Source organism: Alligator mississippiensis, chromosome 11 (genome assembly GCF_030867095.1).
Source record: "Alligator mississippiensis isolate rAllMis1 chromosome 11, rAllMis1, whole genome shotgun sequence".
Classification (NCBI taxonomy): Eukaryota; Metazoa; Chordata; order Crocodylia; family Alligatoridae; genus Alligator; species Alligator mississippiensis.
The window spans coordinates 55,077,855-55,091,000 of NC_081834.1; the positions used below are offsets into that span (position 1 = coordinate 55,077,855).

The following is a 13,146-nucleotide window of genomic DNA, read 5'->3' on the forward strand; positions in this document are numbered from 1 at the left end:
GGCCCGGCCCGGCACACACGTGGCCGGCCCCGCGCAGGGAGCGCTTCGTCTGCCAGAAAGGAGAGCGTGTGTCCCCGCACAGACCCGGTCCAGGGGGGCACCGCCGGGCTGGAGGAAGGGGCTGTGGGTCGGAGTGAGGGGCATTGGGCTCCCCGGGCCGTAGGAGGACATAGGGGCTGGGGGGAGAGGGGGCAGCCGGGGGGTCGAGCTGGGCAAACCCTGGGGCAGGATCGGGGCTGGGTCTCCTGCCACCTGGTCCGAGCCGCGCCGCCTCCTGCCATACAGACCCCGGAGACCGGGCGCTGCTGGAGGTGCCGTGCGCGGGGAGCAGGGCCCCCACCTGGGCCAAGGCCTCTCCTGCAGGGGAAATGGCGGCCTGGGGCAGCCCCCGGGGGGACCATGGAGGAGCAGGACCCAGGAGTGGACGGGGCAGGACAGGTCCCTTGCGTGGCCCAGGCCGGGCTCGGGGGTGCGTCAGCCCTGCGGGAAGTGGCGCGGGGGGGAGCCGGGGGCAGGAGGTGAGGCAGCCTGTGCAGCCCCCATCGTGCCCCCGCCGCCCCACAGACCCCAGCGCTGGCACCGGCACGAGCTCCCCATGCAGGGACCTGGAGCCGGCACACCCCGGGCTGCGCTACCAGGAGGCCGAGGGCCTGCGGGAGGTCTGCATCCGCCTGCGGGAGCTGTGCCAGGGCCGCATCCAGGAGCAGACGGCGGTGCTGGAGCTGCCCCGGCCGTCCTGCCCCAGGAGATGCGGAGCTGGGCGTCGCGGCGCAGGGTGGAAACCTGGGACGAGGCAGTGACCCTGGCAGAGGGGTTTGGCTGGGGCAGGTGGAGGATGAGGAGCTCCACGTGTGAGCGTTTCGCCCTGATCGTGGGTGCTGCCAACCCCGTCTCCGTGTGCCTGGGGGATGTTTCCTGCCCCCCCGACTCTCCCAGTCCCAGCTCCCTGGTGATATGTTCCTCTTGTCCCCAGGTCACGGTGAGCGTGCAGGGCGAGGAGGTGGCCTCAGACCGGTTGCAGCCCTCTGGGGCGCTGCAGCAGCCTGGCAGTCCCTGGCCGGAGCAGGCGCGGGCCCAAACTGCGGATGCGCCTCTAGAGGCGGCAGCGCAGCGGGACTGCCCAGGGCCTCTGACTCAAGGATTTTGACTTGATTTGGCTTAGAACATGAAACATTTCTTTAAAAACAAAACAAAACTGGGTGAGGGCATGCACGTCTACCCCTCTGCCCGTGGCTGCACCCACCTCCCCTGCCAATGCAGAAGGGGGCATTTTGCACCCCTGGATGTCATGGCCTAGCTTGCAGAGAGGTGTCATGCAGAGGGATTGTGGAGAGGGTGGCAGGGGCTGGAGGATGCTGGACTGAGTGACACTGATGGGGTAACGCTTGTGCCTGCAGCTCCAGGAGGCCTTTGAGGACGTGGCTGTGTATTTCACACAGGAGCAGTGGGAGCTGCTGGAAGATGCACAGAAGGGGCTTTACCGGGACCAGATGCTGAGGAACTGGCAAGCCCTCATTTTTGGGTAAAGCTGTTTCCCGCTTCTCCGTCCAGCTGTGTCAGCGCTGACCCTTACTGTCTTCTCCCTGCTTCTCAGCTCTCTCATCCTCATGAACTTTCCCGTGGGGTTTGAAATCCATGGCCTCCGCACAGCTCCTTGCATGATCACGTGTCTGTCATGTTTAACACCAACATCTCCGGCCTCGTTTGATTTGGGCTCCTTCACTGGAGTCTTCCCTGTTCTTGTAACCCCCAGTGCTTCCATATCCAGCCACATCTTGGCGAGTGGATCTCCCTTTACCTTTTCAGCATGGTCATGTCAGCTCCAGTTCATTGTGCAGAAAAATTCCCTGCCAGCTGTTCCTCAGGGAATGGGTCTGATTTCTTCCCTGTCCCACCTGGTGTGTCCTGTCCCACACGTCAAACAGTGACTGGTCAGTCAGTGCTTTCTCCTCCTTTGGTTATGATGCAGCATAAGGTCATGGATGTCTTCTTAGCCTGTGGTACTGCCACCCTTAGGATTAGCATTTACATTACTCCATCTCTAGCAACCTGTGCACACACAATGGGATCCAGGAACTTCCCTCTCCGGATCCCTGGGAGCTTCTGCCCACGTTTCTTCCTGTGGTCTTCATCGCCACAGGCTCTGGCTGTGTTTACGTGGAGACCTGCTCCCAAGCTCGCTCTGCCGTTCACCAAAGTTGTCATTTCCTCCTCCCGACACCCCTCTGCATGTCAGACACCCGTCATAGTGATAAAAAAGAGGTGGGCTGAGTGCAGGCCTGGTGAAAACCGGTTGTCATTTTCATAGGGTCTCTGATACGGGTTTTCTAGCTTGTGGGCAGGGCTGAGGGACTTACCTTGTACCAGGTCAATTTGCTTTTCTAGTGTTTTCTCTTCCCTCCAGTTCCCCTGAAGGACTTTCTTTGGGAACGGCTCCAAGCCTTTTAGTTGCTCAGAAAAGGCCATGTCAGCCATTCCTACATTATGGGCTTTCACATGCTCCAAGAGGTGTCTGCTTCTGTTGTCTGTATCCAAGACTCCCAGAACCTTTGTTTCAAACCCTACAAGATTTCCTGGCTTGTGTGTTCATCTCCCCTCCTGGGATGATCTTCCCACTGGATGGGATGATTGCATTTGTTGCCACGGCAGTTCTTATAAAATCCAACCTTTGCAGCAAAGAAACTTCTATTCCTTGGCCTGGAATGACACTGCTAAGATAGATGTTATCCAGCCACCAGTGTGTCCAGCGTCTCTTCATTTTGGTGCCTTTTAAATAGTGAAAGCTTCATCTCTATGCTCTTTAGCACATCACATGTCACCATCTCTACCCCCATCAACCCCAGTGCCCAGTCATGAATGCTTTTTAACCACTGCCCCAACCAGGATATCGTGGTCCCACCCCTGACTCAGATTCATAGATGTTAGGGTCGGAAGGGACCTCAATAGATCATCGAGTCCGACCCCCTGCATAGGCAGGAAAGAGTGCTGGGTCTAGATGACCCCAGCTAGATGCCTATCTAACCTCTTGAAGACCCCCAGGGTAGGGGACAGCACCACCTCCCTTGGGAGCCCGTTCCAGACCTTGGCCACTCTAACTGTGAAGAAGTTCTTCCTAACGTCCAGTCTAAATCTGCTCTCTGCTAGCTTGTGGCCATTATTTCTTGTAACCCCTGGGGGCGCCTTGGTGAATAACACCTCATCAATTCCCTTCTGTGCCCCCGTGATGAACTTAAATGTGCCACATTGCACAAGGACAGGAGGACCTCTGGGTCTGTGATGATGAGGACCGTGGGGACATCTCCAAGTCAGAGGACCTTCTCCCAGGTGAGTTGTGGCTGCCCCCTGCCCTGACTCCCATCTCACAAATGCTCCATGCCCACAGTGACAAGGGCCCTAGGACCTGCAGACCTGCCCAGCACTGCCCTTCCAGGTTTTTGACCTTGAATAGCTTATGCAGTCATGTGTCCAGGGAGGTGTTGTTCCCATGCATTGAACCTCCAAGTTGTGGAGACAAGCAGCCTTTCCTTTCTTCTAGAGGTGCGCTGGCACATCAGTCCAATATCGGATTGGTACCAATATAAAGAAAATTTGCTGTATGGTATATTAGCCCAATAGGGCTGATATTTTGGCTGATAAATACCCGAACCCATTGTAGTGGAACGCGGGGGGCAGGGTGCAGATCAATGCCCCCCGCGGTGGTGGAGGGGGCAGGGGCAGGTGCTGCTGAACTAGGGCAGGGTGGGCGCCAGACAGAGGCGCGGCTTGTGGGTGGGAAGGAGGCGGCTCCAGCCACTGCTTGCACCCCGGGAGGGCACAGGGTGGTTGTATGCCCAGGATCTGTGTGGAGCTGCAGCTGTGGCTGGATCCAGCACTGAGTTGGGCTTGTCTCGGCAGGGGCGGGATTCGGAGCGGGTGCCAGCGGTGCTGGGAGGATGCTGCAGTCACCCCAGATTTCACTGCAGCTCCGTTCCCAGCTGTGCCGGGTGGCTGTGAGTGCAGCACTGGCAACAGAGCCTCGTGCAGATCCTGGGACACATGCCTCACCCCACCCCCCCACGCTCCTGGGGTGCAAGCATCTGCGGGAGCCACAACTCTGTCCTGCGCCGCCCTTCCCGAGCTGGGCAGTGCCCTCTCCCTCACCATTGGGTGCGTCGATCTGCTCTCCCCACAACGCCCCTTCCCTCCCCTTTCACCAAAATGGACTGACCAGCTGGAGGCAGCTGAATTGGATATCGGGTTGGTGACAGCTGATATGTCTCCCTATATACCAGCTGTCGGTATCAGCCATAAAAATCTCTGTTGGTGCACCCCTACTTTCTTCTCCCCATAACTACAACTACTAAGGGACAACCAAGTATATTGCTTTGGTGTATACGCACAGGCCTGGTTTCCCTGGGATACCATGGTCTTAAATTTCCATCTATATCTAGCAGTGCAAGAGTTGATTCCTCAGCCCAAGGTAGCCATACCTGTATAGCACCCTCTCCCAAGGGATGATGGGATCTGTAGTAGCCAATGAAAATCCGCATGGTGGGGCAAAGCTCTGTGTAGCCAGTATTGTAGCACAAGCGAGAGGCCCGGGGCTCTGCCTGGTGTCTCCTGATTGGGTCGACCTGGAGCCGAGAAGTGCTGAATTCTGGTCTCGGGCTGCATTGAACAGCTCCACGGGGTGGTGGGATTCGCAAGCTTTCACGTTGCAGGGGGAAGTGGACCCTCCATAGTTCATGCCTTTGTGTTTTGTCTCTAGGCCATGAATATCACAGAGCTCAGGACTCAGCAGGGTGGCCTCATGCAAAAACCACGATCCGGAAGGATTAGCAGCTGCTGAACATATGTTGTTGCAAGCCTGTTACTGTACTTGCATGGCGGCATACGTGCCATTTAGGTGGATGAAGTGAAAGAGGATCCAGATCCCCATGTCTCTCTGCATGTCAGCTTCCTGCTGTTGTGCTTTAGCAAGCGTTCCTGCAATGCAGTTGTGTGGGGAGGATCTCTCCATACCTGTTCTACCTACTGGGTCAAGTGTCTTCAGGGCCTTTCTCAGATTTGAGTCTACCAGTTAGAGAAATGTCCCTGTCCTGCAGCTTCCATTTGATCCAGGCACCTTAGTGGGACATCTTCTCCCTCAAACACTTGGACGTGAGAACGGCAGCTTTTTTGGCCATCACTACAGGCGGGAGCATCAGTGACAGAGGAGTCCCCAGGGGTCCCTAGCCCACATCCCCTCTCCCCACCCAACGGGCAAGGTTCCCTTTGGGCCCCGTTAGCAGCCTAAAGGTGATTTCTGGTTCTGTCTTTGCTCCATCCCTGCAGGCGCTGGTGTGACCAGCCCAGAGCCCCACACTAAGCCATGAAGGCATTAGATTGCACTTTTGTCTGCACTCAGCACAAACATATCTCTAGTATTTGCAAAGACATATCTGGGTCCATATGGTGTGAGGGAGACAATGACTGCAGAGCTTCCCAACCACCTCCGGGCTCCTCCAGGCCTTGTCTGAACTCAGGCATCAGGGTGAGGGCAATTCTCACAGCTTCCTTGTCTCAGGGCCCAGCTCCTAAGAGGAGCAACAGTTATCTTGTCATGTTCACACCTGACTTATTCCTCTGCAAGCTTTCAGATCATGGGGTCCAGGTCAAGACAGCATCTGGGAAGCCCATGCTTCCTGCCGAGAGAGCCACTTAAGTCACCAAGAGCACCAACAGCTGGTGTTTCATCGGACCTTCACCCCCTCCCCAGGGCCAGGAAAATCAACAAATCTGGGACCCGCTTGCTGCATGCTCCTTGCAGAACAGGTGGTCAGAGATGGGGGGATCATGGGCCCTCTTTTGAGAGGGACAATCACACTAGGGTCGGAAAGCAGAGCTGGCCCCTGACCCTGCTAATAGAGGAGGAGACCAGCTTGACCCAGAATCAACCTGGACAGCCCCGAGTTTACATCAGGGAGGACACAGGTCTCAGCTCTGTGGCCCATGGGCAGGTGGCCCTTGTGGCAGAAATGCCACCGTCCATGCCCCTCTCCAGAGACCTGTCTCTGCCAGCCTGAGAGGCTGGTGTTGAATCCTTCAGGGCGGGGATCTCCCACCTTGTCTGCATGACAAAAGCCTGGGGCCTGAATGCTCTGGTCACCTGGGCAGGGGGGAAAGGCCCCGCCCTGTGTGCGGGCCCAGGTAGCCAGGGATGCTTGGTAGATTGGTCAGCTTGTGGCCTGTATTGGCACCTTCGATTGGACCGGGCTGTTGAGGTCAGAGAGGTTATTTAAGGGCCCGGTCCAGGAAGAAGGAGCCATTAGCCATGCGGTCATCCAGGTGAATCTGAAACTGGCTCTCTCCTCATCACCGCATGCTCCAAGAGTGCCCTGCCTCCAGCAGAAACTCCAACCACCTCTGGATGATGCGAGTGAGTAAGCTACTCGAGATCCGATTAGATATTTAGCTTCAGTAACTCAGATGCATGTTTAAACGGCTACCTCAGCCACCCTGGTTTGCTCTGTGGGATTCCTGTAATATTCCTCTGATATTGTTCTACCTTTTACCCTGTTTCTGCCCTACCTCCTGAATCAATAAAGTTCTCCTTGTGACCGGTGTGGAGATTTATTGAGGGGTGGGTCTAAATTATGCCGAGGAGGGCCCTTAGGTCTGTGGACTAAGGGAGGCTTCCCTAATCAGCCCCTGACTTGGGAAGGGCCCCAAGTGCCTGTATTGGGTCTAGTACCTATTGGACTATCAGGCCTGTGTTCTCCAAGGTGCGCAGAGCCAGAAGTGAGTCCAGAGCCTTGGATGGTGGCAGCAGGAACCCCAGGCTAGCGGGTGTGCTCCAGGGAAGGGGTTGGCTGGACGGGAGGCACCCCAGGGAGGCACTCGGATCCTGGAAGGTGGTCGGGCGCAGGGAGGTGGGTGGCTCAACGCAGGAGTGCCCCCTACTGGCCTGCCACACGTGGTGGTAGAGGTGGGATCCAAATACCCTGCTGTATTTAAGGCATAATTTGGGAAAAGGAATAGAGTCCTGCCACAGCCCTGCCCAAGACTGAGCTACAAGTCTGTGTCTCCCATTTCTCCCTCCTGCTGCTTACAAAAAAAGAACAGCGTCCTGGGCTGAAATAACAGGAGCGTCACATGTACATCCAGGGAAATGACACTTCCCCTCTGTTCAGCATTGTGTAGGCCTTACTGGGGACTTTTTGAGCATGAGAAAGGCCAGACATTGGAGCAGGCTGCCTAGAGTAGTGGTGGCATCCCCATGACGGAAAACTTTGATAAGCAGGTTGGACGGACACTTGGCTGGGATGGGTAACTCGGGGATGAGAGCACCTGGATCAGGGGGCTGGACTAGATGAGCTTGTGAGGGTCCTTCCAGTCCTCCTGTTCAATGATTCCATGTCCCTGGATACACATCTGCTTACATGGGCCCCATCAGGTCTCCCCAATGAGGGATGTCCTATTTAACATGAATGTAAATCTCTTCCTACACGGCTTCTGCTTATTTTCATTATTGTTTGAAGTTAGTGTTTCATGAGCATCAAATCAAATACCAAACCCAAGCTCAGCCCCTTCCATGTAACCAGCCCTGTGGCCCACTGTTAAGAAAGCTCCTGAAGGACTCTCCGGGCCACCTGCCTCTCCTGTTTAATCAGCGTCTCCTCTCATGCTCCTCTCCTCGTACCACCTCCACCCATCACAAGGCAGCTCCTGTCTTCTCTAGAGATGCTCCTGTCCTGGGCTGCAGACTGTCCCACCTGCTTGCTAGTCACCAGTAAGGAGGCAGTCAGGCCCTTCCCTAGCCCTCTGCTATGTGCAGACAACACACCCTGTTAGCAATGGCAGGTGTAGCATGCCTTCAACTTTCCTTGAGCTCTCTGGCCTGCTCTGTCTTCCTGGATCTGGTCCTGGTGAAGACTTCAAGCAAGGTATCCTAGAGGGGACCCTGCCGGAGTGGTCAGGTGGGATGAACTGGGACCCTGATTTCTTGTCATGAATCCCAGTGACTCCAGTGCAAGAAGGAAAAGATGGCTGGATACAGCAGTGCCCTGCAGAACAGGGCTCGTGACCAGCCATGCCCTCTCCAGGGGAATTCAAGCCGTGGCACCTCATGTGGACGTGCTCTGGTGAGATGCTCACAGCAGGACTGGTCCTGAGCACCCAGAGAGCAAGGAGAGGATAACCCGGACATTTCCCAGGTCACCTTTGTATCCCATGGTGGCAAGAGGTGGGAAGAGGGCAGGCTTGGATCCCATAAGTTGTCACGGCACTTAGGGATCCCATCCTCACATTTACTGGGATCTCTGCATGTGTCAGGCCAAGGAGCTGAACCTCAGAGGTGAAAGCTCCCACATGGACGGTACCTGCGTAGAAATCCTGATGTAATCTGCCACCTGAAACCTGGCCCTGTTCCAGCCTGAGGAAGGGATCAGACTCCTCCGGCAGGTGGACGGGGACAAAACCCTCAGGGCAAATGGAAAGCAATGACAAGGGAACGTGCAGAATGATGTGCTAAACCAAACCAAGGCACCTTCTCTTCAGAGAAGCCCTTATGTGAGCCCAGGGAAGGTTTAATAAGGATTTGCAGCACTGGCATAATAAATTATCCCATCTTTCTATTACATATTACACATTAAACACTTATTCAGTGGAGTCTTTTTTCTAACACAAAAGGGGAAAACCATTCTTCACCGATGTGTGCAAAACTGTCCATTTGGAAGGGGACATTGAATTAATTATCTGTATTGAAGATCACTAATGCAGGCACTTCTATTTAAAGTTGATGTTGTTGTGTCTTGTGTGTATTTGAAAGACATGAATTTGTTGGCTGTCATTCTCATTGAACCAGTCCTGATGTTTCTTTGTGGAGAAGCCTTGGATGATTGGCATGCCTCATGGATGCCTTTCTTGAAGCTCTCGCTCTTTCTGAGTGATCAGTGGTGTCAAGAGCATCAGGGCACTTGGCACGTTTCTCCCTCAGGCACTGCTGGAGGTGATGTCTTTTAGCAGGTTTCGAAGCACTTGACATTGAACCTCTTCTTTGGTTGCTTCTTTTGCTGACATCATTCTGTGGCCAAGCGGATGGGCATGGTGGGACATATCAAACAAGGATCTATCCAGCAGCCTTTGGGGCTGGTTGTCTTCTCCTCCTCTTCTCGTGTCCTGCCTGAGACAGTCGATGACAGGGATTCAGCAGAACCTGCATATTGCCAGGATCTGACAGTGCCACAAAGTGAGCGTTTCTGCTACGGCCTTTATAGTAGCTGGTTCCCTGCACTGCTCGGGTCATAGCCGTGCTGAGGTGGGCTTTGCCATGCACTATGATAGAGTCAATTAGGAGCCAGTGTTGTGAGCACAGTTCTTGCACAAAGACTTCCATTTTTTGCTTTGATTCCTATGGAGTACAGCATCTGAATAGCAGAACAAGCTCTAAGCATCCTATCAGCAATGGCACTGAAGGATAAGGCAAGAGTGACAGTATCAGGTATGATACTCATGGAGAGGCAACATCAGCAGCCTGGTGCAGGTCTTCAATGCAATCACTACAAAGACAGATAGGACAGTCCTCTCTGATATGTGATACAGTTTGGATTTTGTCACACTTGTACTTGGGGGCTTTAATATAATACCATTTACAAAGTAGGTAGTTGTCCACTGTGAACCTTGTTCAATGTAGTGCAGCTCTGCCTTAGGAAAAGGGAACAAGGTGGTTTAGATGTGGGGTCCATGATAAGAAATTTATTAATGATGTCAATTATCTTCCATTGCTGGATCCATTTTCCTTGATATCAAAATGGCCTTCTTGATATAAGCCTTGGTCTCTAGGGGTCATTAATAACCTCAAAAATTGGTAGTGAATTGATTATAAGCAGTTATTTATAGACTCTTAACCTAGCCTATTTATGTCAAAGCTGAGGAGGGGTATGAGGAGGAGGGGTATAATTGCAGCTGCCTAATTACACACCTGTGTCAATTCAAATTACAAATCATCATCATCCAGTCATTGGCTCTGTATGTGCAGGTCCATGACTAGGGGAAGGTCCGTGACCAGGGGCTTCTGGTAATCATACATGTCTGCGCCCATCGCCATTCACCCATCACTGTGGGACTTGCTTTTGAAGCAAGAGGACTATGAATGTCTTCTTGTAACATGGGAATGACCTTGTGCATCAGGAACCACACACTGCTTCACAGGAAGGAAACCTTGTGAGGATGGCTTGAGAGGACAGGCTTCTGCCTGTGAGAGAGAAAAAGAAAGCAGAACTAAAAGCCTGTATGAGTGAAATCAATCCCCTGTTATTTCCACACCAAGAAAATGAAGACCCTTTGGCAAGGCACTTGGACAGGTTAGTTCTGTCGTACCCACTGGTAGTAGCCAGTGTATTGCAGACGTGTGCACAGACACTTTGCCTATCGCTCTAATCTTTGGGAACGGATCATGTGGGGTTGGTGCTTGGGGGAAGAGAGGGAAGAACTGAAGCAGGATACTCAGCAAAAGAGAAAAACACAAGCTCGTCTCCCACTCCAGCCAGAGCCTTTCAAATACAAGCTCAAATGGTGTCCCAGTGTCCCTCCCCAGCCCACTCAAGGGATGAATGCCTGCCTGTTTGCAGAGAGGGAATGGGAGCTGCAGGGCTAGTTGTCAGAGCCAAAGCTTTGGGGCTTGAGTTGCAGTGCCCCACTAAGATTGGGACTTCCGCAACATCGTGGTGAGCAAAGTGTGTATTCGGAGAGAGCAAAACTGAGAGAAGATCAGCTTAGCCCTGATGTGCTCATTCAAGCTCTCCAGGATCCTCCTGGGCAACATTCTCTCGCTCCCAGCAGATCCTCTCCTGCAGGATCAGGGGCTTGTTAATATGTCAGCCTAGAAAGTTTTGTCTTTTTCAAAATACAACAAACCCTTTCTTTGAAAAATAACCCGCTGCTGGAAATCCCATTACCCATTACACGAAGACATCGAGTAAGAGCAGTTTCTGCCAGGTCCTGGGAACAATAAAGTCAAACCTTCATGTGATCTACAGGGTGCAGAGCAATGAGTTGGCTCAGGTGCCTTGCTGCTGCTCCCCAGTTCGGTCCTACACGTAAAGAGCTTTTTCTCTCCATTCTGTCTTCCTCAAACAAGGTGTGTATTATGTTGTGGGACATGCTGTATGCGGGGCACTATGACAGGCACCAGAAGGAAAAGGCAACCCCGACCTATGTCAGGCAGCCGTAAAAGCATTCTCCTACAATTCCCAGAACACAGAAAGGTTTAAGAGAAGACATAGCATGACAGCTCGATATTTGGCCCTGGGACACACAGCAGCTCTGGATGCAATGGGAAGTCCTCCTGGACTGGATCAGGCATCCTGCTGTGCCTAGGCCAACTGCAGAGGGAATCTGTAGTGCTGCAGCATCCTCACCCCTCTCTGGTTCTCAGCTAGGATACCAACATCAGGCCTCACTGCAATTGTGCTGGGCTTGACTTAGTGTCAGAAAGGGGAAGAGACGAATTGATGGAAGAGACATTTACTGCAAGGGGGAGTGGGTTTGTGACAGGCTCATGCTCAGTGCAGTTGGCATTGGGCTGCAGGCACATCCCACCCACCTGGGTCACACCACACTGCAACTCTGGTGTTTCCACTGGGTGAACTTTCACTTGCCTGGAGGTGGGGATCAGTGGTTCCCTGGGGGTCCAGGTGTGACAGCATGTTCATGACTTCTCTGAAGCTTCTCCTTCCCTGCAGCTCACCCCTTTCTACTCGGGTCTTGTAATTAGCCGTGGTGACATCTCGGCATGATGACGTCTTTTCTTCTATGCGAGGTGTCTGGCGAGAATGGTGACCACAAGGATTCTGCTTCTGCCTTCTGTGTGCAAAATCACAACTAAAAAGGTCATGGAAGTTGATTAGCTCATACTGTGCAGCCAGGCAAGACCACGATGCCTCCCTGCTGTGCAATCCCTTTCCTGGGCATGGGGTGGTCCCGTGCTGGTGCACCCCTCTCACCCACAACCGGGCCCCTATGTTTCCTGGTCTGTTGCCATTTTTGCATGAGTTCTTCGCACCCAGGCACTAAGCCAGGTATGGCACCATCTCATGGTGGGCACCACTGTGCCTGTGTGAGGCCTGTTTTCTTACTGTCCTCCTGCTGTGGTGCTCCAAGCCCGCAGGTGTACTGGTTGGGTACGTGGTGTTGGGAAGCCTCCTCGCTGGAGCTGTTCACCTGTTTCCCACATCAGATCACCCTGGACAGCCCTCTCCCATCCACACCTGAGCTGGAGGCTTCTGCACAGGGTCCTGTGTGCATTTTGGGGTCCTGCTGCATCTGTGTTGGAAGGGAGAGCATCCATTTGGGTACCCGATGCTCCGGCAGTCCGGAGAGCCGTGTGGTGCTTTCCTGGGTATTTTGGTCTGTGGTGGGAGCCTGCTGGACTCCTTGCAGGGGTGAGTTGAGCCTCCAGGTTTTTCCTCAATGCTACAGAAGCCAGAGAAGTGTCCATTGCTTCCCCAAGTGTGGTGGGCTTGGGGAAAACTGCCAGATCTTTTAGGCAGCTGGGAAATCATCCAATCCTGTTTGAAGTGTTGAGGTGTGGTGGGTGGAGGCCTGTTAGAAGGATACATGAGAGTGAGGGGGCCAATCTCAACTTTAAGATTTCCTAGGGCTTTGAATGTTACAAGCAAATGGAGACATGATGGGCTGGGGTTTGGAGAAGTGGTAAGGGATGGTTCAGCCTGCATATAGCCTGGTTACTTCATCTTTCCCAGGGCTGTCTGGCTGATGACCTCCGGTCATGAGCATTTTCCTTCCTCATAAAAGCAACAGCCATCCAGAAAAATGTTTAGGCCCGTATGCACATCTGTACTCTGAGGACAAGGCAGAGAGACACTATTTCCAGGGAAAGTGGAGTTTCCAGCTGGATATTTTGGAGGTCATCCATCATACATCTTCGTTGCACAAGGTGTGTATTATGTTGTGGGATATGCTGTATGTAAGTTGATTGGCTCATACTGCACAGCCAGACAAAGCCAGGGAACGTGGAGTTTCCAGCTAGATACTTTGGGGGATGTCCAACATACAGCAATGTAACACTGGTGGACCGTGAAGTAGTTCAAAAGAGTGCCTTCTTTTCCAGAGACACTTGTGACTCCTTCGAACAGCAGCGATGTGTAGAGGGCACTTGCGGGTGGA

General features: G+C 53.4%; 1 long non-coding RNA gene across 2 annotated transcripts; it reads left to right on the forward strand.

Annotated features, from left to right (window-relative positions):
• Positions 1 to 208: 208 nt before the first annotated feature.
• On the forward strand, positions 209 to 6,578 carry LOC109283522 (uncharacterized). 2 transcript variants are annotated; one of them, XR_009455716.1, is made up of 2 exons: positions 209 to 3,324; positions 4,748 to 6,578. It is a non-coding gene; the product is annotated as an uncharacterized LOC109283522 (long non-coding RNA). The 2 variants fall into 2 exon arrangements; XR_009455715.1 differs by having other exon boundaries at positions 209 to 1,522.
• Positions 6,579 to 13,146: the final 6,568 nt, after the last annotated feature.